The sequence below is a fragment of the Neoarius graeffei genome, assembly GCF_027579695.1.
Source record: "Neoarius graeffei isolate fNeoGra1 chromosome 18 unlocalized genomic scaffold, fNeoGra1.pri SUPER_18_unloc_1, whole genome shotgun sequence".
Lineage (NCBI taxonomy): Eukaryota > Metazoa > Chordata > Actinopteri > Siluriformes > Ariidae > Neoarius > Neoarius graeffei.
In genome coordinates, this window is record NW_026869982.1 from 359086 (window position 1) to 376280 (window position 17195).

Here is a 17195-nt window from a genome sequence, read left to right on the forward strand (position 1 = left end):
CTTGTTGGAAATGTGCCGTTTTTCTTGCCTTGCGATCAGAAGGAAAATTCTTGCCTTGCGACCAGAAGGAAAATTCAAACAGATTTCTGCAAGAAGACAAAATAAAATGCTTACAGTACCTGGTATTCCTAGGCAGTCTCCCACTCAAGTACTAACCAGGCCCAACTCTGTTTAGCTTCTGAGATCAGACGGGATCAGGCGTTGTCAGAGTGGTTTGGCCGTAAGCAACAGCTTGTTGGAAATGTGCCGTTTTTCTTGCCTTGCGATCAGAAGGAAAATTCTTGCCTTGCGACCAGAAGGAAAATTCAAACAGATTTCTGCAAGAAGACAAAATAAAATGCTTACAGTACCTGGTATTCCTAGGCAGTCTCACACTCAAGTACTAACCAGGCCCAACTCTGTTTAGCTTCTCAGATCAGACAGGATCAGGCATTGTCAGAGTGGTTTGGACGTAAACAACAGTCTGGAAATGTGTGCCTTGCCTTGCCTTGCCTTGCCTTGCCTTGCCTTGCCTTGCGCCCAGAAGGAAAATTCTTGCCTTGCGAGCAGAAGGAAAATTCAAACAGATTTCTGCAAGAAGACAAAATAAAATGCTTACAGTACCTGGTATTCCTAGGCAGTCTCCCACTCAAGTACTAACCAGGCCCAACTCTGTTTAGCTTCTGAGATCAGACGGGATCAGGCGTTGTCAGAGTGGTTTGGCCGTAAGCAACAGCTTGTTGGAAATGTGCCGTTTTTCTTGCCTTGCGATCAGAAGGAAAATTCTTGCCTTGCGACCAGAAGGAAAATTCAAACAGATTTCTGCAAGAAGACAAAATAAAATGCTTACAGTACCTGGTATTCCTAGGCAGTCTCCCACTCAAGTACTAACCAGGCCCAACTCTGTTTAGCTTCTGAGATCAGATGGGATCAGGCGTTGTCAGAGTGGTTTGGACGTAAACAACAGTCTGGAAATGTGTGCCTTGCCTTGCCTTGCCTTGCCTTGCCTTGCGCCCAGAAGGAAAATTCTTGCCTTGCGAGCAGAAGGAAAATTCAAACAGATTTCTGCAAGAAGACAAAATAAAATGCTTACAGTACCTGGTATTCCTAGGCAGTCTCCAACTCAAGTACTAACCAGGCCCAACTCTGTTTAGCTTCTGAGATCAGACGGGATCAGGCGTTGTCAGAGTGGTTTGGCCGTAAGCAACAGCTTGTTGGAAATGTGCCGTTTTTCTTGCCTTGCGATCAGAAGGAAAATTCTTGCCTTGCGACCAGAAGGAAAATTCAAACAGATTTCTGCAAGAAGACAAAATAAAATGCTTACAGTACCTGGTATTCCTAGGCAGTCTCCCACTCAAGTACTAACCAGGCCCAACTCTGTTTAGCTTCTGAGATCAGACGGGATCAGGCGTTGTCAGAGTGGTTTGGCCGTAAGCAACAGCTTGTTGGAAATGTGCCGTTTTTCTTGCCTTGCGATCAGAAGGAAAATTCTTGCCTTGCGACCAGAAGGAAAATTCAAACAGATTTCTGCAAGAAGACAAAATAAAATGCTTACAGTACCTGGTATTCCTAGGCAGTCTCCCACTCAAGTACTAACCAGGCCCAACTCTGTTTAGCTTCTGAAATCAGACGGGATCAGGCATTGTCAGAGTGGTTTGGCCGTGAGCAACAGTTTGCTGGAAATGTGCCGTTTTTCTTGCCTTGCCTTGCCTTGCGCCCAGAAGGAAAATTATTGCCTTGCTAGCAGAAGGAAAATTCAAACAGATTTCTGCAAGAAGACAAAATAAAATGCTTACAGTACCTGGTATTCCTAGGCAGTCTCCCACTCAAGTACTAACCAGGCCCAACTCTGTTTAGCTTCTGAGATCAGACGGGATCAGGCGTTGTCAGAGTGGTTTGGCCGTAAGCAACAGCTTGTTGGAAATGTGCCGTTTTTCTTGCCTTGCGATCAGAAGGAAAATTCTTGCCTTGCGACCAGAAGGAAAATTCAAACAGATTTCTGCAAGAAGACAAAATAAAATGCTTACAGTACCTGGTATTCCTAGGCAGTCTCACACTCAAGTACTAACCAGGCCCAACTCTGTTTAGCTTCTCAGATCAGACAGGATCAGGCATTGTCAGAGTGGTTTGGACGTAAACAACAGTCTGGAAATGTGTGCCTTGCCTTGCCTTGCCTTGCCTTGCCTTGCCTTGCCTTGCCTTGCCTTGCCTTGCCTTGCCTTGCCTTGCCTTGAGCCCAGAAGGAAAATTCTTGCCTTGCGACCAGAAGGAAAATTCAAACAGATTTCTGCAAGAAGACAAAATAAAATGCTTACAGTACCTGGTATTCCTAGGCAGTCTCACACTCAAGTACTAACCAGGCCCAACTCTGTTTAGCTTCTCAGATCAGACAGGATCAGGCATTGTCAGAGTGGTTTGGACGTAAACAACAGTCTGGAAATGTGTGCCTTGCCTTGCCTTGCCTTGCGCCCAGAAGGAAAATTCTTGCCTTGCGAGCAGAAGGAAAATTCAAACAGATTTCTGCAAGAAGACAAAATAAAATGCTTACAGTACCTGGTATTCCTAGGCAGTCTCCCACTCAAGTACTAACCAGGCCCAACTCTGTTTAGCTTCTGAGATCAGACAGGATCAGGCGTTGTCAGAGTGGTTTGGCCGTAAGCAACAGCTTGTTGGAAATGTGCCGTTTTTCTTGCCTTGCGATCAGAAGGAAAATTCTTGCCTTGCGACCAGAAGGAAAATTCAAACAGATTTCTGCAAGAAGACAAAATAAAATGCTTACAGTACCTGGTATTCCTAGGCAGTCTCACACTCAAGTACTAACCAGGCCCAACTCTGTTTAGCTTCTCAGATCAGACAGGATCAGGCATTGTCAGAGTGGTTTGGACGTAAACAACAGTCTGGAAATGTGTGCCTTGCCTTGCCTTGCCTTGCCTTGCCTTGCGCCCAGAAGGAAAATTCTTGCCTTGCGAGCAGAAGGAAAATTCAAACAGATTTCTGCAAGAAGACAAAATAAAATGCTTACAGTACCTGGTATTCCTAGGCAGTCTCCCACTCAAGTACTAACCAGGCCCAACTCTGTTTAGCTTCTGAAATCAGACGGGATCAGGCATTGTCAGAGTGGTTTGGCCGTGAGCAACAGTTTGCTGGAAATGTGCCGTTTTTCTTGCCTTGCCTTGCCTTGCGCCCAGAAGGAAAATTATTGCCTTGCTAGCAGAAGGAAAATTCAAACAGATTTCTGCAAGAAGACAAAATAAAATGCTTACAGTACCTGGTATTCCTAGGCAGTCTCCCACTCAAGTACTAACCAGGCCCAACTCTGTTTAGCTTCTGAGATCAGACGGGATCAGGCGTTGTCAGAGTGGTTTGGCCGTAAGCAACAGCTTGTTGGAAATGTGCCGTTTTTCTTGCCTTGCGATCAGAAGGAAAATTCTTGCCTTGCGACCAGAAGGAAAATTCAAACAGATTTCTGCAAGAAGACAAAATAAAATGCTTACAGTACCTGGTATTCCTAGGCAGTCTCACACTCAAGTACTAACCAGGCCCAACTCTGTTTAGCTTCTCAGATCAGACAGGATCAGGCATTGTCAGAGTGGTTTGGACGTAAACAACAGTCTGGAAATGTGTGCCTTGCCTTGCCTTGCCTTGCCTTGCCTTGCCTTGCCTTGCCTTGCCTTGCCTTGCCTTGCCTTGCCTTGCCTTGCGCCCAGAAGGAAAATTCTTGCCTTGCGAGCAGAAGGAAAATTCAAACAGATTTCTGCAAGAAGACAAAATAAAATGCTTACAGTACCTGGTATTCCTAGGCAGTCTCACACTCAAGTACTAACCAGGCCCAACTCTGTTTAGCTTCTCAGATCAGACAGGATCAGGCATTGTCAGAGTGGTTTGGACGTAAACAACAGTCTGGAAATGTGTGCCTTGCCTTGCCTTGCCTTGCCTTGCGCCCAGAAGGAAAATTCTTGCCTTGCGACCAGAAGGAAAATTCAAACAGATTTCTGCAAGAAGACAAAATAAAATGCTTACAGTACCTGGTATTCCTAGGCAGTCTCACACTCAAGTACTAACCAGGCCCAACTCTGTTTAGCTTCTCAGATCAGACAGGATCAGGCATTGTCAGAGTGGTTTGGACGTAAACAACAGTCTGGAAATGTGTGCCTTGCCTTGCCTTGCCTTGCCTTGCCTTGCGCCCAGAAGGAAAATTCTTGCCTTGCGAGCAGAAGGAAAATTCAAACAGATTTCTGCAAGAAGACAAAATAAAATGCTTACAGTACCTGGTATTCCTAGGCAGTCTCCCACTCAAGTACTAACCAGGCCCAACTCTGTTTAGCTTCTGAAATCAGACGGGATCAGGCATTGTCAGAGTGGTTTGGCCGTGAGCAACAGTTTGCTGGAAATGTGCCGTTTTTCTTGCCTTGCCTTGCCTTGCGCCCAGAAGGAAAATTATTGCCTTGCTAGCAGAAGGAAAATTCAAACAGATTTCTGCAAGAAGACAAAATAAAATGCTTACAGTACCTGGTATTCCTAGGCAGTCTCCCACTCAAGTACTAACCAGGCCCAACTCTGTTTAGCTTCTGAGATCAGACGGGATCAGGCGTTGTCAGAGTGGTTTGGCCGTAAGCAACAGCTTGTTGGAAATGTGCCGTTTTTCTTGCCTTGCGATCAGAAGGAAAATTCTTGCCTTGCGACCAGAAGGAAAATTCAAACAGATTTCTGCAAGAAGACAAAATAAAATGCTTACAGTACCTGGTATTCCTAGGCAGTCTCACACTCAAGTACTAACCAGGCCCAACTCTGTTTAGCTTCTCAGATCAGACAGGATCAGGCATTGTCAGAGTGGTTTGGACGTAAACAACAGTCTGGAAATGTGTGCCTTGCCTTGCCTTGCCTTGCCTTGCCTTGCCTTGCCTTGCCTTGCCTTGCCTTGCCTTGCCTTGCCTTGCGCCCAGAAGGAAAATTCTTGCCTTGCGAGCAGAAGGAAAATTCAAACAGATTTCTGCAAGAAGACAAAATAAAATGCTTACAGTACCTGGTATTCCTAGGCAGTCTCACACTCAAGTACTAACCAGGCCCAACTCTGTTTAGCTTCTCAGATCAGACAGGATCAGGCATTGTCAGAGTGGTTTGGACGTAAACAACAGTCTGGAAATGTGTGCCTTGCCTTGCCTTGCCTTGCCTTGCCTTGCCTTGCCTTGCCTTGCGCCCAGAAGGAAAATTCTTGCCTTGCGAGCAGAAGGAAAATTCAAACAGATTTCTGCAAGAAGACAAAATAAAATGCTTACAGTACCTGGTATTCCTAGGCAGTCTCCCACTCAAGTACTAACCAGGCCCAACTCTGTTTAGCTTCTGAGATCAGACGGGATCAGGCGTTGTCAGAGTGGTTTGGCCGTAAGCAACAGCTTGTTGGAAATGTGCCGTTTTTCTTGCCTTGCGATCAGAAGGAAAATTCTTGCCTTGCGACCAGAAGGAAAATTCAAACAGATTTCTGCAAGAAGACAAAATAAAATGCTTACAGTACCTGGTATTCCTAGGCAGTCTCCCACTCAAGTACTAACCAGGCCCAACTCTGTTTAGCTTCTGAGATCAGATGGGATCAGGCGTTGTCAGAGTGGTTTGGACGTAAACAACAGTCTGGAAATGTGTGCCTTGCCTTGCCTTGCCTTGCCTTGCCTTGCGCCCAGAAGGAAAATTCTTGCCTTGCGAGCAGAAGGAAAATTCAAACAGATTTCTGCAAGAAGACAAAATAAAATGCTTACAGTACCTGGTATTCCTAGGCAGTCTCCCACTCAAGTACTAACCAGGCCCAACTCTGTTTAGCTTCTGAGATCAGACGGGATCAGGCGTTGTCAGAGTGGTTTGGCCGTAAGCAACAGCTTGTTGGAAATGTGCCGTTTTTCTTGCCTTGCGATCAGAAGGAAAATTCTTGCCTTGCGACCAGAAGGAAAATTCAAACAGATTTCTGCAAGAAGACAAAATAAAATGCTTACAGTACCTGGTATTCCTAGGCAGTCTCCCACTCAAGTACTAACCAGGCCCAACTCTGTTTAGCTTCTGAGATCAGACGGGATCAGGCGTTGTCAGAGTGGTTTGGCCGTAAGCAACAGCTTGTTGGAAATGTGCCGTTTTTCTTGCCTTGCGATCAGAAGGAAAATTCTTGCCTTGCGACCAGAAGGAAAATTCAAACAGATTTCTGCAAGAAGACAAAATAAAATGCTTACAGTACCTGGTATTCCTAGGCAGTCTCCCACTCAAGTACTAACCAGGCCCAACTCTGTTTAGCTTCTGAAATCAGACGGGATCAGGCATTGTCAGAGTGGTTTGGCCGTGAGCAACAGTTTGCTGGAAATGTGCCGTTTTTCTTGCCTTGCCTTGCCTTGCGCCCAGAAGGAAAATTATTGCCTTGCTAGCAGAAGGAAAATTCAAACAGATTTCTGCAAGAAGACAAAATAAAATGCTTACAGTACCTGGTATTCCTAGGCAGTCTCCCACTCAAGTACTAACCAGGCCCAACTCTGTTTAGCTTCTGAGATCAGACGGGATCAGGCGTTGTCAGAGTGGTTTGGCCGTAAGCAACAGCTTGTTGGAAATGTGCCGTTTTTCTTGCCTTGCGATCAGAAGGAAAATTCTTGCCTTGCGACCAGAAGGAAAATTCAAACAGATTTCTGCAAGAAGACAAAATAAAATGCTTACAGTACCTGGTATTCCTAGGCAGTCTCACACTCAAGTACTAACCAGGCCCAACTCTGTTTAGCTTCTCAGATCAGACAGGATCAGGCATTGTCAGAGTGGTTTGGACGTAAACAACAGTCTGGAAATGTGTGCCTTGCCTTGCCTTGCCTTGCCTTGCCTTGCCTTGCCTTGCCTTGCCTTGCCTTGCCTTGCGCCCAGAAGGAAAATTCTTGCCTTGCGAGCAGAAGGAAAATTCAAACAGATTTCTGCAAGAAGACAAAATAAAATGCTTACAGTACCTGGTATTCCTAGGCAGTCTCACACTCAAGTACTAACCAGGCCCAACTCTGTTTAGCTTCTCAGATCAGACAGGATCAGGCATTGTCAGAGTGGTTTGGACGTAAACAACAGTCTGGAAATGTGTGCCTTGCCTTGCCTTGCCTTGCCTTGCGCCCAGAAGGAAAATTCTTGCCTTGCGAGCAGAAGGAAAATTCAAACAGATTTCTGCAAGAAGACAAAATAAAATGCTTACAGTACCTGGTATTCCTAGGCAGTCTCCCACTCAAGTACTAACCAGGCCCAACTCTGTTTAGCTTCTGAAATCAGACGGGATCAGGCATTGTCAGAGTGGTTTGGCCGTGAGCAACAGTTTGCTCGAAATGTGCCGTTTTTCTTGCCTTGCCTTGCCTTGCGCCCAGAAGGAAAATTATTGCCTTGCGAGCAGAAGGAAAATTCAAACAGATTTCTGCAAGAAGACAAAATAAAATGCTTACAGTACCTGGTATTCCTAGGCAGTCTCCCACTCAAGTACTAACCAGGCCCAACTCTGTTTAGCTTCTGAGATCAGACGGGATCAGGCGTTGTCAGAGTGGTTTGGCCGTAAGCAACAGCTTGTTGGAAATGTGCCGTTTTTCTTGCCTTGCGATCAGAAGGAAAATTCTTGCCTTGCGACCAGAAGGAAAATTCAAACAGATTTCTGCAAGAAGACAAAATAAAATGCTTACAGTACCTGGTATTCCTAGGCAGTCTCACACTCAAGTACTAACCAGGCCCAACTCTGTTTAGCTTCTCAGATCAGACAGGATCAGGCATTGTCAGAGTGGTTTGGACGTAAACAGCAGTCTGGAAATGTGTGCCTTGCCTTGCCTTGCCTTGCCTTGCGCCCAGAAGGAAAATTCTTGCCTTGCGAGCAGAAGGAAAATTCAAACAGATTTCTGCAAGAAGACAAAATAAAATGCTTACAGTACCTGGTATTCCTAGGCAGTCTCCCACTCAAGTACTAACCAGGCCCAACTCTGTTTAGCTTCTGAAATCAGACGGGATCAGGCATTGTCAGAGTGGTTTGGCCGTGAGCAACAGTTTGCTGGAAATGTGCCGTTTTTCTTGCCTTGCCTTGCCTTGCGCCCAGAAGGAAAATTATTGCCTTGCGAGCAGAAGGAAAATTCAAACAGATTTCTGCAAGAAGACAAAATAAAATGCTTACAGTACCTGGTATTCCTAGGCAGTCTCCCACTCAAGTACTAACCAGGCCCAACTCTGTTTAGCTTCTGAGATCAGACGGGATCAGGCGTTGTCAGAGTGGTTTGGCCGTAAGCAACAGCTTGTTGGAAATGTGCCGTTTTTCTTGCCTTGCGATCAGAAGGAAAATTCTTGCCTTGCGACCAGAAGGAAAATTCAAACAGATTTCTGCAAGAAGACAAAATAAAATGCTTACAGTACCTGGTATTCCTAGGCAGTCTCACACTCAAGTACTAACCAGGCCCAACTCTGTTTAGCTTCTCAGATCAGACAGGATCAGGCATTGTCAGAGTGGTTTGGACGTAAACAACAGTCTGGAAATGTGTGCCTTGCCTTGCCTTGCCTTGCCTTGCCTTGCGCCCAGAAGGAAAATTCTTGCCTTGCGAGCAGAAGGAAAATTCAAACAGATTTCTGCAAGAAGACAAAATAAAATGCTTACAGTACCTGGTATTCCTAGGCAGTCTCCCACTCAAGTACTAACCAGGCCCAACTCTGTTTAGCTTCTGAGATCAGACGGGATCAGGCGTTGTCAGAGTGGTTTGGCCGTAAGCAACAGCTTGTTGGAAATGTGCCGTTTTTCTTGCCTTGCGATCAGAAGGAAAATTCTTGCCTTGCGACCAGAAGGAAAATTCAAACAGATTTCTGCAAGAAGACAAAATAAAATGCTTACAGTACCTGGTATTCCTAGGCAGTCTCCCACTCAAGTACTAACCAGGCCCAACTCTGTTTAGCTTCTGAGATCAGACGGGATCAGGCGTTGTCAGAGTGGTTTGGCCGTAAGCAACAGCTTGTTGGAAATGTGCCGTTTTTCTTGCCTTGCGATCAGAAGGAAAATTCTTGCCTTGCGACCAGAAGGAAAATTCAAACAGATTTCTGCAAGAAGACAAAATAAAATGCTTACAGTACCTGGTATTCCTAGGCAGTCTCACACTCAAGTACTAACCAGGCCCAACTCTGTTTAGCTTCTCAGATCAGACAGGATCAGGCATTGTCAGAGTGGTTTGGACGTAAACAACAGTCTGGAAATGTGTGCCTTGCCTTGCCTTGCCTTGCCTTGCCTTGCGCCCAGAAGGAAAATTCTTGCCTTGCGAGCAGAAGGAAAATTCAAACAGATTTCTGCAAGAAGACAAAATAAAATGCTTACAGTACCTGGTATTCCTAGGCAGTCTCCCACTCAAGTACTAACCAGGCCCAACTCTGTTTAGCTTCTGAGATCAGACGGGATCAGGCGTTGTCAGAGTGGTTTGGCCGTAAGCAACAGCTTGTTGGAAATGTGCCGTTTTTCTTGCCTTGCGATCAGAAGGAAAATTCTTGCCTTGCGACCAGAAGGAAAATTCAAACAGATTTCTGCAAGAAGACAAAATAAAATGCTTACAGTACCTGGTATTCCTAGGCAGTCTCCCACTCAAGTACTAACCAGGCCCAACTCTGTTTAGCTTCTGAGATCAGACGGGATCAGGCGTTGTCAGAGTGGTTTGGCCGTAAGCAACAGCTTGTTGGAAATGTGCCGTTTTTCTTGCCTTGCGATCAGAAGGAAAATTCTTGCCTTGCGACCAGAAGGAAAATTCAAACAGATTTCTGCAAGAAGACAAAATAAAATGCTTACAGTACCTGGTATTCCTAGGCAGTCTCACACTCAAGTACTAACCAGGCCCAACTCTGTTTAGCTTCTCAGATCAGACAGGATCAGGCATTGTCAGAGTGGTTTGGACGTAAACAACAGTCTGGAAATGTGTGCCTTGCCTTGCCTTGCCTTGCCTTGCCTTGCCTTGCCTTGCCTTGCCTTGCCTTGCCTTGCCTTGCCTTGCCTTGCCTTGCGCCCAGAAGGAAAATTCTTGCCTTGCGAGCAGAAGGAAAATTCAAACAGATTTCTGCAAGAAGACAAAATAAAATGCTTACAGTACCTGGTATTCCTAGGCAGTCTCCCACTCAAGTACTAACCAGGCCCAACTCTGTTTAGCTTCTGAGATCAGACGGGATCAGGCGTTGTCAGAGTGGTTTGGCCGTAAGCAACAGCTTGTTGGAAATGTGCCGTTTTTCTTGCCTTGCGATCAGAAGGAAAATTCTTGCCTTGCGACCAGAAGGAAAATTCAAACAGATTTCTGCAAGAAGACAAAATAAAATGCTTACAGTACCTGGTATTCCTAGGCAGTCTCACACTCAAGTACTAACCAGGCCCAACTCTGTTTAGCTTCTCAGATCAGACAGGATCAGGCATTGTCAGAGTGGTTTGGACGTAAACAACAGTCTGGAAATGTGTGCCTTGCCTTGCCTTGCCTTGCCTTGCCTTGCCTTGCCTTGCCTTGCCTTGCCTTGCCTTGCCTTGCCTTGCCTTGCCTTGCGCCCAGAAGGAAAATTCTTGCCTTGCGAGCAGAAGGAAAATTCAAACAGATTTCTGCAAGAAGACAAAATAAAATGCTTACAGTACCTGGTATTCCTAGGCAGTCTCACACTCAAGTACTAACCAGGCCCAACTCTGTTTAGCTTCTCAGATCAGACAGGATCAGGCATTGTCAGAGTGGTTTGGACGTAAACAACAGTCTGGAAATGTGTGCCTTGCCTTGCCTTGCCTTGCCTTGCGCCCAGAAGGAAAATTCTTGCCTTGCGAGCAGAAGGAAAATTCAAACAGATTTCTGCAAGAAGACAAAATAAAATGCTTACAGTACCTGGTATTCCTAGGCAGTCTCCCACTCAAGTACTAACCAGGCCCAACTCTGTTTAGCTTCTGAAATCAGACGGGATCAGGCATTGTCAGAGTGGTTTGGCCGTGAGCAACAGTTTGCTGGAAATGTGCCGTTTTTCTTGCCTTGCCTTGCCTTGCGCCCAGAAGGAAAATTATTGCCTTGCGAGCAGAAGGAAAATTCAAACAGATTTCTGCAAGAAGACAAAATAAAATGCTTACAGTACCTGGTATTCCTAGGCAGTCTCCCACTCAAGTACTAACCAGGCCCAACTCTGTTTAGCTTCTGAGATCAGACAGGATCAGGCGTTGTCAGAGTGGTTTGGCCGTAAGCAACAGCTTGTTGGAAATGTGCCGTTTTTCTTGCCTTGCGATCAGAAGGAAAATTCTTGCCTTGCGACCAGAAGGAAAATTCAAACAGATTTCTGCAAGAAGACAAAATAAAATGCTTACAGTACCTGGTATTCCTAGGCAGTCTCACACTCAAGTACTAACCAGGCCCAACTCTGTTTAGCTTCTCAGATCAGACAGGATCAGGCATTGTCAGAGTGGTTTGGACGTAAACAGCAGTCTGGAAATGTGTGCCTTGCCTTGCCTTGCCTTGCCTTGCGCCCAGAAGGAAAATTCTTGCCTTGCGAGCAGAAGGAAAATTCAAACAGATTTCTGCAAGAAGACAAAATAAAATGCTTACAGTACCTGGTATTCCTAGGCAGTCTCCCACTCAAGTACTAACCAGGCCCAACTCTGTTTAGCTTCTGAAATCAGACGGGATCAGGCATTGTCAGAGTGGTTTGGCCGTGAGCAACAGTTTGCTGGAAATGTGCCGTTTTTCTTGCCTTGCCTTGCCTTGCGCCCAGAAGGAAAATTATTGCCTTGCGAGCAGAAGGAAAATTCAAACAGATTTCTGCAAGAAGACAAAATAAAATGCTTACAGTACCTGGTATTCCTAGGCAGTCTCCCACTCAAGTACTAACCAGGCCCAACTCTGTTTAGCTTCTGAGATCAGACGGGATCAGGCGTTGTCAGAGTGGTTTGGCCGTAAGCAACAGCTTGTTGGAAATGTGCCGTTTTTCTTGCCTTGCGATCAGAAGGAAAATTCTTGCCTTGCGACCAGAAGGAAAATTCAAACAGATTTCTGCAAGAAGACAAAATAAAATGCTTACAGTACCTGGTATTCCTAGGCAGTCTCACACTCAAGTACTAACCAGGCCCAACTCTGTTTAGCTTCTCAGATCAGACAGGATCAGGCATTGTCAGAGTGTTTTGGACGTAAACAACAGTCTGGAAATGTGTGCCTTGCCTTGCCTTGCCTTGCCTTGCGCCCAGAAGGAAAATTCTTGCCTTGCGAGCAGAAGGAAAATTCAAACAGATTTCTGCAAGAAGACAAAATAAAATGCTTACAGTACCTGGTATTCCTAGGCAGTCTCCCACTCAAGTACTAACCAGGCCCAACTCTGTTTAGCTTCTGAAATCAGACGGGATCAGGCATTGTCAGAGTGGTTTGGCCGTGAGCAACAGTTTGCTGGAAATGTGCCGTTTTTCTTGCCTTGCCTTGCCTTGCGCCCAGAAGGAAAATTATTGCCTTGCGAGCAGAAGGAAAATTCAAACAGATTTCTGCAAGAAGACAAAATAAAATGCTTACAGTACCTGGTATTCCTAGGCAGTCTCCCACTCAAGTACTAACCAGGCCCAACTCTGTTTAGCTTCTGAGATCAGACGGGATCAGGCGTTGTCAGAGTGGTTTGGCCGTAAGCAACAGCTTGTTGGAAATGTGCCGTTTTTCTTGCCTTGCGATCAGAAGGAAAATTCTTGCCTTGCGACCAGAAGGAAAATTCAAACAGATTTCTGCAAGAAGACAAAATAAAATGCTTACAGTACCTGGTATTCCTAGGCAGTCTCACACTCAAGTACTAACCAGGCCCAACTCTGTTTAGCTTCTCAGATCAGACAGGATCAGGCATTGTCAGAGTGGTTTGGACGTAAACAGCAGTCTGGAAATGTGTGCCTTGCCTTGCCTTGCCTTGCCTTGCGCCCAGAAGGAAAATTCTTGCCTTGCGAGCAGAAGGAAAATTCAAACAGATTTCTGCAAGAAGACAAAATAAAATGCTTACAGTACCTGGTATTCCTAGGCAGTCTCCCACTCAAGTACTAACCAGGCCCAACTCTGTTTAGCTTCTGAAATCAGACGGGATCAGGCATTGTCAGAGTGGTTTGGCCGTGAGCAACAGTTTGCTGGAAATGTGCCGTTTTTCTTGCCTTGCCTTGCCTTGCGCCCAGAAGGAAAATTATTGCCTTGCGAGCAGAAGGAAAATTCAAACAGATTTCTGCAAGAAGACAAAATAAAATGCTTACAGTACCTGGTATTCCTAGGCAGTCTCCCACTCAAGTACTAACCAGGCCCAACTCTGTTTAGCTTCTGAGATCAGACGGGATCAGGCGTTGTCAGAGTGGTTTGGCCGTAAGCAACAGCTTGTTGGAAATGTGCCGTTTTTCTTGCCTTGCGATCAGAAGGAAAATTCTTGCCTTGCGACCAGAAGGAAAATTCAAACAGATTTCTGCAAGAAGACAAAATAAAATGCTTACAGTGCCTGGTATTCCTAGGCAGTCTCACACTCAAGTACTAACCAGGCCCAACTCTGTTTAGCTTCTCAGATCAGACAGGATCAGGCATTGTCAGAGTGGTTTGGACGTAAACAACAGTCTGGAAATGTGTGCCTTGCCTTGCCTTGCCTTGCCTTGCCTTGCGCCCAGAAGGAAAATTCTTGCCTTGCGAGCAGAAGGAAAATTCAAACAGATTTCTGCAAGAAGACAAAATAAAATGCTTACAGTACCTGGTATTCCTAGGCAGTCTCCCACTCAAGTACTAACCAGGCCCAACTCTGTTTAGCTTCTGAGATCAGACGGGATCAGGCGTTGTCAGAGTGGTTTGGCCGTAAGCAACAGCTTGTTGGAAATGTGCCGTTTTTCTTGCCTTGCGATCAGAAGGAAAATTCTTGCCTTGCGACCAGAAGGAAAATTCAAACAGATTTCTGCAAGAAGACAAAATAAAATGCTTACAGTACCTGGTATTCCTAGGCAGTCTCCCACTCAAGTACTAACCAGGCCCAACTCTGTTTAGCTTCTGAGATCAGACGGGATCAGGCGTTGTCAGAGTGGTTTGGCCGTAAGCAACAGCTTGTTGGAAATGTGCCGTTTTTCTTGCCTTGCGATCAGAAGGAAAATTCTTGCCTTGCGACCAGAAGGAAAATTCAAACAGATTTCTGCAAGAAGACAAAATAAAATGCTTACAGTACCTGGTATTCCTAGGCAGTCTCACACTCAAGTACTAACCAGGCCCAACTCTGTTTAGCTTCTCAGATCAGACAGGATCAGGCATTGTCAGAGTGGTTTGGACGTAAACAACAGTCTGGAAATGTGTGCCTTGCCTTGCCTTGCCTTGCCTTGCCTTGCGCCCAGAAGGAAAATTCTTGCCTTGCGAGCAGAAGGAAAATTCAAACAGATTTCTGCAAGAAGACAAAATAAAATGCTTACAGTACCTGGTATTCCTAGGCAGTCTCCCACTCAAGTACTAACCAGGCCCAACTCTGTTTAGCTTCTGAGATCAGACGGGATCAGGCGTTGTCAGAGTGGTTTGGCCGTAAGCAACAGCTTGTTGGAAATGTGCCGTTTTTCTTGCCTTGCGATCAGAAGGAAAATTCTTGCCTTGCGACCAGAAGGAAAATTCAAACAGATTTCTGCAAGAAGACAAAATAAAATGCTTACAGTACCTGGTATTCCTAGGCAGTCTCCCACTCAAGTACTAACCAGGCCCAACTCTGTTTAGCTTCTGAGATCAGACGGGATCAGGCGTTGTCAGAGTGGTTTGGCCGTAAGCAACAGCTTGTTGGAAATGTGCCGTTTTTCTTGCCTTGCGATCAGAAGGAAAATTCTTGCCTTGCGACCAGAAGGAAAATTCAAACAGATTTCTGCAAGAAGACAAAATAAAATGCTTACAGTACCTGGTATTCCTAGGCAGTCTCACACTCAAGTACTAACCAGGCCCAACTCTGTTTAGCTTCTCAGATCAGACAGGATCAGGCATTGTCAGAGTGGTTTGGACGTAAACAACAGTCTGGAAATGTGTGCCTTGCCTTGCCTTGCCTTGCCTTGCCTTGCCTTGCCTTGCCTTGCCTTGCCTTGCCTTGCCTTGCCTTGCGCCCAGAAGGAAAATTCTTGCCTTGCGAGCAGAAGGAAAATTCAAACAGATTTCTGCAAGAAGACAAAATAAAATGCTTACAGTACCTGGTATTCCTAGGCAGTCTCCCACTCAAGTACTAACCAGGCCCAACTCTGTTTAGCTTCTGAGATCAGACGGGATCAGGCGTTGTCAGAGTGGTTTGGCCGTAAGCAACAGCTTGTTGGAAATGTGCCGTTTTTCTTGCCTTGCGATCAGAAGGAAAATTCTTGCCTTGCGACCAGAAGGAAAATTCAAACAGATTTCTGCAAGAAGACAAATTAAAATGCTTACAGTACCTGGTATTCCTAGGCAGTCTCCCACTCAAGTACTAACCAGGCCCAACTCTGTTTAGCTTCTGAGATCAGATGGGATCAGGCGTTGTCAGAGTGGTTTGGACGTAAACAACAGTCTGGAAATGTGTGCCTTGCCTTGCCTTGCCTTGCCTTGCGCCCAGAAGGAAAATTCTTGCCTTGCGAGCAGAAGGAAAATTCAAACAGATTTCTGCAAGAAGACAAAATAAAATGCTTACAGTACCTGGTATTCCTAGGCAGTCTCCCACTCAAGTACTAACCAGGCCCAACTCTGTTTAGCTTCTGAGATCAGACGGGATCAGGCGTTGTCAGAGTGGTTTGGCCGTAAGCAACAGCTTGTTGGAAATGTGCCGTTTTTCTTGCCTTGCGATCAGAAGGAAAATTCTTGCCTTGCGACCAGAAGGAAAATTCAAACAGATTTCTGCAAGAAGACAAAATAAAATGCTTACAGTACCTGGTATTCCTAGGCAGTCTCACACTCAAGTACTAACCAGGCCCAACTCTGTTTAGCTTCTCAGATCAGACAGGATCAGGCATTGTCAGAGTGGTTTGGACGTAAACAACAGTCTGGAAATGTGTGCCTTGCCTTGCCTTGCCTTGCCTTGCCTTGCCTTGCCTTGCGCCCAGAAGGAAAATTCTTGCCTTGCGAGCAGAAGGAAAATTCAAACAGATTTCTGCAAGAAGACAAAATAAAATGCTTACAGTACCTGGTATTCCTAGGCAGTCTCACACTCAAGTACTAACCAGGCCCAACTCTGTTTAGCTTCTCAGATCAGACAGGATCAGGCATTGTCAGAGTGGTTTGGACGTAAACAACAGTCTGGAAATGTGTGCCTTGCCTTGCCTTGCCTTGCCTTGCGCCCAGAAGGAAAATTCTTGCCTTGCGAGCAGAAGGAAAATTCAAACAGATTTCTGCAAGAAGACAAAATAAAATGCTTACAGTACCTGGTATTCCTAGGCAGTCTCCCACTCAAGTACTAACCAGGCCCAACTCTGTTTAGCTTCTGAAATCAGACGGGATCAGGCATTGTCAGAGTGGTTTGGCCGTGAGCAACAGTTTGCTGGAAATGTGCCGTTTTTCTTGCCTTGCCTTGCCTTGCGCCCAGAAGGAAAATTATTGCCTTGCGAGCAGAAGGAAAATTCAAACAGATTTCTGCAAGAAGACAAAATAAAATGCTTACAGTACCTGGTATTCCTAGGCAGTCTCCCACTCAAGTACTAACCAGGCCCAACTCTGTTTAGCTTCTGAGATCAGACGGGATCAGGCGTTGTCAGAGTGGTTTGGCCGTAAGCAACAGCTTGTTGGAAATGTGCCGTTTTTCTTGCCTTGCGATCAGAAGGAAAATTCTTGCCTTGCGACCAGAAGGAAAATTCAAACAGATTTCTGCAAGAAGACAAAATAAAATGCTTACAGTACCTGGTATTCCTAGGCAGTCTCACACTCAAGTACTAACCAGGCCCAACTCTGTTTAGCTTCTCAGATCAGACAGGATCAGGCATTGTCAGAGTGGTTTGGACGTAAACAGCAGTCTGGAAATGTGTGCCTTGCCTTGCCTTGCCTTGCCTTGCGCCCAGAAGGAAAATTCTTGCCTTGCGAGCAGAAGGAAAATTCAAACAGATTTCTGCAAGAAGACAAAATAAAATGCTTACAGTACCTGGTATTCCTAGGCAGTCTCCCACTCAAGTACTAACCAGGCCCAACTCTGTTTAGCTTCTGAAATCAGACGGGATCAGGCATTGTCAGAGTGGTTTGGCCGTGAGCAACAGTTTGCTGGAAATGTGCCGTTTTTCTTGCCTTGCCTTGCCTTGCGCCCAGAAGGAAAATTAT

General features: G+C 45.6%; 30 non-coding genes and 40 pseudogenes across 30 annotated transcripts; all 70 read right to left on the reverse strand.

Annotated features, from left to right (window-relative positions):
* Window positions 1-107: 107 nt before the first annotated feature.
* LOC132876866 (5S ribosomal RNA) lies at window positions 108-226 on the reverse strand. The gene has a single exon (XR_009652565.1). It is a non-coding gene; the product is annotated as a 5S ribosomal RNA (ribosomal RNA).
* Window positions 227-338: 112 nt separating this feature from the next.
* LOC132880170 (5S ribosomal RNA) lies at window positions 339-457 on the reverse strand (annotated as a pseudogene).
* Window positions 458-591: 134 nt separating this feature from the next.
* LOC132876878 (5S ribosomal RNA) lies at window positions 592-710 on the reverse strand. Its single transcript, XR_009652576.1, has one exon. It is a non-coding gene; the product is annotated as a 5S ribosomal RNA (ribosomal RNA).
* A 112-nt stretch (window positions 711-822) lies between these two features.
* On the reverse strand, window positions 823-941 carry LOC132878047 (5S ribosomal RNA; annotated as a pseudogene).
* Window positions 942-1065: 124 nt separating this feature from the next.
* LOC132877928 (5S ribosomal RNA) lies at window positions 1066-1184 on the reverse strand. Its single transcript, XR_009653587.1, has one exon. It is a non-coding gene; the product is annotated as a 5S ribosomal RNA (ribosomal RNA).
* A 112-nt stretch (window positions 1185-1296) lies between these two features.
* Window positions 1297-1415, reverse strand: LOC132876890 (5S ribosomal RNA). Its single transcript, XR_009652587.1, has one exon. It is a non-coding gene; the product is annotated as a 5S ribosomal RNA (ribosomal RNA).
* Window positions 1416-1527: 112 nt separating this feature from the next.
* Window positions 1528-1646, reverse strand: LOC132879035 (5S ribosomal RNA; annotated as a pseudogene).
* A 122-nt stretch (window positions 1647-1768) lies between these two features.
* On the reverse strand, window positions 1769-1887 carry LOC132876901 (5S ribosomal RNA). The gene has a single exon (XR_009652598.1). It is a non-coding gene; the product is annotated as a 5S ribosomal RNA (ribosomal RNA).
* Window positions 1888-1999: 112 nt separating this feature from the next.
* On the reverse strand, window positions 2000-2118 carry LOC132880171 (5S ribosomal RNA; annotated as a pseudogene).
* Window positions 2119-2287: 169 nt separating this feature from the next.
* On the reverse strand, window positions 2288-2406 carry LOC132880172 (5S ribosomal RNA; annotated as a pseudogene).
* Window positions 2407-2520: 114 nt separating this feature from the next.
* On the reverse strand, window positions 2521-2639 carry LOC132877996 (5S ribosomal RNA). The gene has a single exon (XR_009653652.1). It is a non-coding gene; the product is annotated as a 5S ribosomal RNA (ribosomal RNA).
* A 112-nt stretch (window positions 2640-2751) lies between these two features.
* Window positions 2752-2870, reverse strand: LOC132880173 (5S ribosomal RNA; annotated as a pseudogene).
* A 124-nt stretch (window positions 2871-2994) lies between these two features.
* Window positions 2995-3113, reverse strand: LOC132879036 (5S ribosomal RNA; annotated as a pseudogene).
* A 122-nt stretch (window positions 3114-3235) lies between these two features.
* LOC132876912 (5S ribosomal RNA) lies at window positions 3236-3354 on the reverse strand. Its single transcript, XR_009652609.1, has one exon. It is a non-coding gene; the product is annotated as a 5S ribosomal RNA (ribosomal RNA).
* Window positions 3355-3466: 112 nt separating this feature from the next.
* Window positions 3467-3585, reverse strand: LOC132880174 (5S ribosomal RNA; annotated as a pseudogene).
* Window positions 3586-3754: 169 nt separating this feature from the next.
* LOC132880175 (5S ribosomal RNA) lies at window positions 3755-3873 on the reverse strand (annotated as a pseudogene).
* Window positions 3874-3992: 119 nt separating this feature from the next.
* Window positions 3993-4111, reverse strand: LOC132880176 (5S ribosomal RNA; annotated as a pseudogene).
* A 124-nt stretch (window positions 4112-4235) lies between these two features.
* LOC132879037 (5S ribosomal RNA) lies at window positions 4236-4354 on the reverse strand (annotated as a pseudogene).
* Window positions 4355-4476: 122 nt separating this feature from the next.
* On the reverse strand, window positions 4477-4595 carry LOC132876923 (5S ribosomal RNA). Its single transcript, XR_009652620.1, has one exon. It is a non-coding gene; the product is annotated as a 5S ribosomal RNA (ribosomal RNA).
* Window positions 4596-4707: 112 nt separating this feature from the next.
* On the reverse strand, window positions 4708-4826 carry LOC132880177 (5S ribosomal RNA; annotated as a pseudogene).
* Window positions 4827-4990: 164 nt separating this feature from the next.
* LOC132880179 (5S ribosomal RNA) lies at window positions 4991-5109 on the reverse strand (annotated as a pseudogene).
* A 139-nt stretch (window positions 5110-5248) lies between these two features.
* Window positions 5249-5367, reverse strand: LOC132876934 (5S ribosomal RNA). Its single transcript, XR_009652631.1, has one exon. It is a non-coding gene; the product is annotated as a 5S ribosomal RNA (ribosomal RNA).
* Window positions 5368-5479: 112 nt separating this feature from the next.
* LOC132878048 (5S ribosomal RNA) lies at window positions 5480-5598 on the reverse strand (annotated as a pseudogene).
* A 124-nt stretch (window positions 5599-5722) lies between these two features.
* Window positions 5723-5841, reverse strand: LOC132876946 (5S ribosomal RNA). The gene has a single exon (XR_009652642.1). It is a non-coding gene; the product is annotated as a 5S ribosomal RNA (ribosomal RNA).
* Window positions 5842-5953: 112 nt separating this feature from the next.
* LOC132876957 (5S ribosomal RNA) lies at window positions 5954-6072 on the reverse strand. The gene has a single exon (XR_009652653.1). It is a non-coding gene; the product is annotated as a 5S ribosomal RNA (ribosomal RNA).
* A 112-nt stretch (window positions 6073-6184) lies between these two features.
* Window positions 6185-6303, reverse strand: LOC132879038 (5S ribosomal RNA; annotated as a pseudogene).
* A 122-nt stretch (window positions 6304-6425) lies between these two features.
* On the reverse strand, window positions 6426-6544 carry LOC132876970 (5S ribosomal RNA). Its single transcript, XR_009652665.1, has one exon. It is a non-coding gene; the product is annotated as a 5S ribosomal RNA (ribosomal RNA).
* Window positions 6545-6656: 112 nt separating this feature from the next.
* On the reverse strand, window positions 6657-6775 carry LOC132880180 (5S ribosomal RNA; annotated as a pseudogene).
* Window positions 6776-6929: 154 nt separating this feature from the next.
* On the reverse strand, window positions 6930-7048 carry LOC132880182 (5S ribosomal RNA; annotated as a pseudogene).
* Window positions 7049-7167: 119 nt separating this feature from the next.
* On the reverse strand, window positions 7168-7286 carry LOC132879039 (5S ribosomal RNA; annotated as a pseudogene).
* A 122-nt stretch (window positions 7287-7408) lies between these two features.
* Window positions 7409-7527, reverse strand: LOC132876982 (5S ribosomal RNA). The gene has a single exon (XR_009652676.1). It is a non-coding gene; the product is annotated as a 5S ribosomal RNA (ribosomal RNA).
* Window positions 7528-7639: 112 nt separating this feature from the next.
* On the reverse strand, window positions 7640-7758 carry LOC132880183 (5S ribosomal RNA; annotated as a pseudogene).
* A 119-nt stretch (window positions 7759-7877) lies between these two features.
* On the reverse strand, window positions 7878-7996 carry LOC132879041 (5S ribosomal RNA; annotated as a pseudogene).
* A 122-nt stretch (window positions 7997-8118) lies between these two features.
* LOC132876994 (5S ribosomal RNA) lies at window positions 8119-8237 on the reverse strand. Its single transcript, XR_009652687.1, has one exon. It is a non-coding gene; the product is annotated as a 5S ribosomal RNA (ribosomal RNA).
* A 112-nt stretch (window positions 8238-8349) lies between these two features.
* LOC132880184 (5S ribosomal RNA) lies at window positions 8350-8468 on the reverse strand (annotated as a pseudogene).
* Window positions 8469-8592: 124 nt separating this feature from the next.
* Window positions 8593-8711, reverse strand: LOC132877005 (5S ribosomal RNA). The gene has a single exon (XR_009652698.1). It is a non-coding gene; the product is annotated as a 5S ribosomal RNA (ribosomal RNA).
* Window positions 8712-8823: 112 nt separating this feature from the next.
* Window positions 8824-8942, reverse strand: LOC132877016 (5S ribosomal RNA). Its single transcript, XR_009652709.1, has one exon. It is a non-coding gene; the product is annotated as a 5S ribosomal RNA (ribosomal RNA).
* A 112-nt stretch (window positions 8943-9054) lies between these two features.
* LOC132880185 (5S ribosomal RNA) lies at window positions 9055-9173 on the reverse strand (annotated as a pseudogene).
* A 124-nt stretch (window positions 9174-9297) lies between these two features.
* On the reverse strand, window positions 9298-9416 carry LOC132877027 (5S ribosomal RNA). The gene has a single exon (XR_009652720.1). It is a non-coding gene; the product is annotated as a 5S ribosomal RNA (ribosomal RNA).
* A 112-nt stretch (window positions 9417-9528) lies between these two features.
* Window positions 9529-9647, reverse strand: LOC132877040 (5S ribosomal RNA). Its single transcript, XR_009652731.1, has one exon. It is a non-coding gene; the product is annotated as a 5S ribosomal RNA (ribosomal RNA).
* A 112-nt stretch (window positions 9648-9759) lies between these two features.
* LOC132880186 (5S ribosomal RNA) lies at window positions 9760-9878 on the reverse strand (annotated as a pseudogene).
* Window positions 9879-10052: 174 nt separating this feature from the next.
* Window positions 10053-10171, reverse strand: LOC132877052 (5S ribosomal RNA). The gene has a single exon (XR_009652742.1). It is a non-coding gene; the product is annotated as a 5S ribosomal RNA (ribosomal RNA).
* A 112-nt stretch (window positions 10172-10283) lies between these two features.
* Window positions 10284-10402, reverse strand: LOC132880187 (5S ribosomal RNA; annotated as a pseudogene).
* A 174-nt stretch (window positions 10403-10576) lies between these two features.
* On the reverse strand, window positions 10577-10695 carry LOC132880188 (5S ribosomal RNA; annotated as a pseudogene).
* A 119-nt stretch (window positions 10696-10814) lies between these two features.
* On the reverse strand, window positions 10815-10933 carry LOC132879042 (5S ribosomal RNA; annotated as a pseudogene).
* A 122-nt stretch (window positions 10934-11055) lies between these two features.
* Window positions 11056-11174, reverse strand: LOC132877997 (5S ribosomal RNA). The gene has a single exon (XR_009653653.1). It is a non-coding gene; the product is annotated as a 5S ribosomal RNA (ribosomal RNA).
* Window positions 11175-11286: 112 nt separating this feature from the next.
* LOC132880189 (5S ribosomal RNA) lies at window positions 11287-11405 on the reverse strand (annotated as a pseudogene).
* Window positions 11406-11524: 119 nt separating this feature from the next.
* Window positions 11525-11643, reverse strand: LOC132879043 (5S ribosomal RNA; annotated as a pseudogene).
* A 122-nt stretch (window positions 11644-11765) lies between these two features.
* LOC132877063 (5S ribosomal RNA) lies at window positions 11766-11884 on the reverse strand. The gene has a single exon (XR_009652753.1). It is a non-coding gene; the product is annotated as a 5S ribosomal RNA (ribosomal RNA).
* Window positions 11885-12234: 350 nt separating this feature from the next.
* LOC132879044 (5S ribosomal RNA) lies at window positions 12235-12353 on the reverse strand (annotated as a pseudogene).
* Window positions 12354-12475: 122 nt separating this feature from the next.
* LOC132877075 (5S ribosomal RNA) lies at window positions 12476-12594 on the reverse strand. Its single transcript, XR_009652764.1, has one exon. It is a non-coding gene; the product is annotated as a 5S ribosomal RNA (ribosomal RNA).
* A 112-nt stretch (window positions 12595-12706) lies between these two features.
* LOC132880191 (5S ribosomal RNA) lies at window positions 12707-12825 on the reverse strand (annotated as a pseudogene).
* Window positions 12826-12944: 119 nt separating this feature from the next.
* On the reverse strand, window positions 12945-13063 carry LOC132879045 (5S ribosomal RNA; annotated as a pseudogene).
* Window positions 13064-13185: 122 nt separating this feature from the next.
* Window positions 13186-13304, reverse strand: LOC132877087 (5S ribosomal RNA). The gene has a single exon (XR_009652776.1). It is a non-coding gene; the product is annotated as a 5S ribosomal RNA (ribosomal RNA).
* A 112-nt stretch (window positions 13305-13416) lies between these two features.
* On the reverse strand, window positions 13417-13535 carry LOC132881392 (5S ribosomal RNA; annotated as a pseudogene).
* A 124-nt stretch (window positions 13536-13659) lies between these two features.
* Window positions 13660-13778, reverse strand: LOC132877099 (5S ribosomal RNA). The gene has a single exon (XR_009652787.1). It is a non-coding gene; the product is annotated as a 5S ribosomal RNA (ribosomal RNA).
* Window positions 13779-13890: 112 nt separating this feature from the next.
* On the reverse strand, window positions 13891-14009 carry LOC132877111 (5S ribosomal RNA). Its single transcript, XR_009652798.1, has one exon. It is a non-coding gene; the product is annotated as a 5S ribosomal RNA (ribosomal RNA).
* A 112-nt stretch (window positions 14010-14121) lies between these two features.
* LOC132880192 (5S ribosomal RNA) lies at window positions 14122-14240 on the reverse strand (annotated as a pseudogene).
* Window positions 14241-14364: 124 nt separating this feature from the next.
* Window positions 14365-14483, reverse strand: LOC132877123 (5S ribosomal RNA). Its single transcript, XR_009652809.1, has one exon. It is a non-coding gene; the product is annotated as a 5S ribosomal RNA (ribosomal RNA).
* A 112-nt stretch (window positions 14484-14595) lies between these two features.
* Window positions 14596-14714, reverse strand: LOC132877134 (5S ribosomal RNA). The gene has a single exon (XR_009652820.1). It is a non-coding gene; the product is annotated as a 5S ribosomal RNA (ribosomal RNA).
* Window positions 14715-14826: 112 nt separating this feature from the next.
* Window positions 14827-14945, reverse strand: LOC132880193 (5S ribosomal RNA; annotated as a pseudogene).
* A 164-nt stretch (window positions 14946-15109) lies between these two features.
* LOC132877145 (5S ribosomal RNA) lies at window positions 15110-15228 on the reverse strand. Its single transcript, XR_009652831.1, has one exon. It is a non-coding gene; the product is annotated as a 5S ribosomal RNA (ribosomal RNA).
* A 112-nt stretch (window positions 15229-15340) lies between these two features.
* LOC132878049 (5S ribosomal RNA) lies at window positions 15341-15459 on the reverse strand (annotated as a pseudogene).
* A 119-nt stretch (window positions 15460-15578) lies between these two features.
* LOC132877156 (5S ribosomal RNA) lies at window positions 15579-15697 on the reverse strand. The gene has a single exon (XR_009652842.1). It is a non-coding gene; the product is annotated as a 5S ribosomal RNA (ribosomal RNA).
* A 112-nt stretch (window positions 15698-15809) lies between these two features.
* On the reverse strand, window positions 15810-15928 carry LOC132880194 (5S ribosomal RNA; annotated as a pseudogene).
* Window positions 15929-16062: 134 nt separating this feature from the next.
* On the reverse strand, window positions 16063-16181 carry LOC132880195 (5S ribosomal RNA; annotated as a pseudogene).
* A 119-nt stretch (window positions 16182-16300) lies between these two features.
* LOC132879047 (5S ribosomal RNA) lies at window positions 16301-16419 on the reverse strand (annotated as a pseudogene).
* Window positions 16420-16541: 122 nt separating this feature from the next.
* On the reverse strand, window positions 16542-16660 carry LOC132877167 (5S ribosomal RNA). The gene has a single exon (XR_009652853.1). It is a non-coding gene; the product is annotated as a 5S ribosomal RNA (ribosomal RNA).
* Window positions 16661-16772: 112 nt separating this feature from the next.
* On the reverse strand, window positions 16773-16891 carry LOC132880196 (5S ribosomal RNA; annotated as a pseudogene).
* Window positions 16892-17010: 119 nt separating this feature from the next.
* LOC132879048 (5S ribosomal RNA) lies at window positions 17011-17129 on the reverse strand (annotated as a pseudogene).
* Between the last annotated feature and the right edge of the window lie 66 nt (window positions 17130-17195).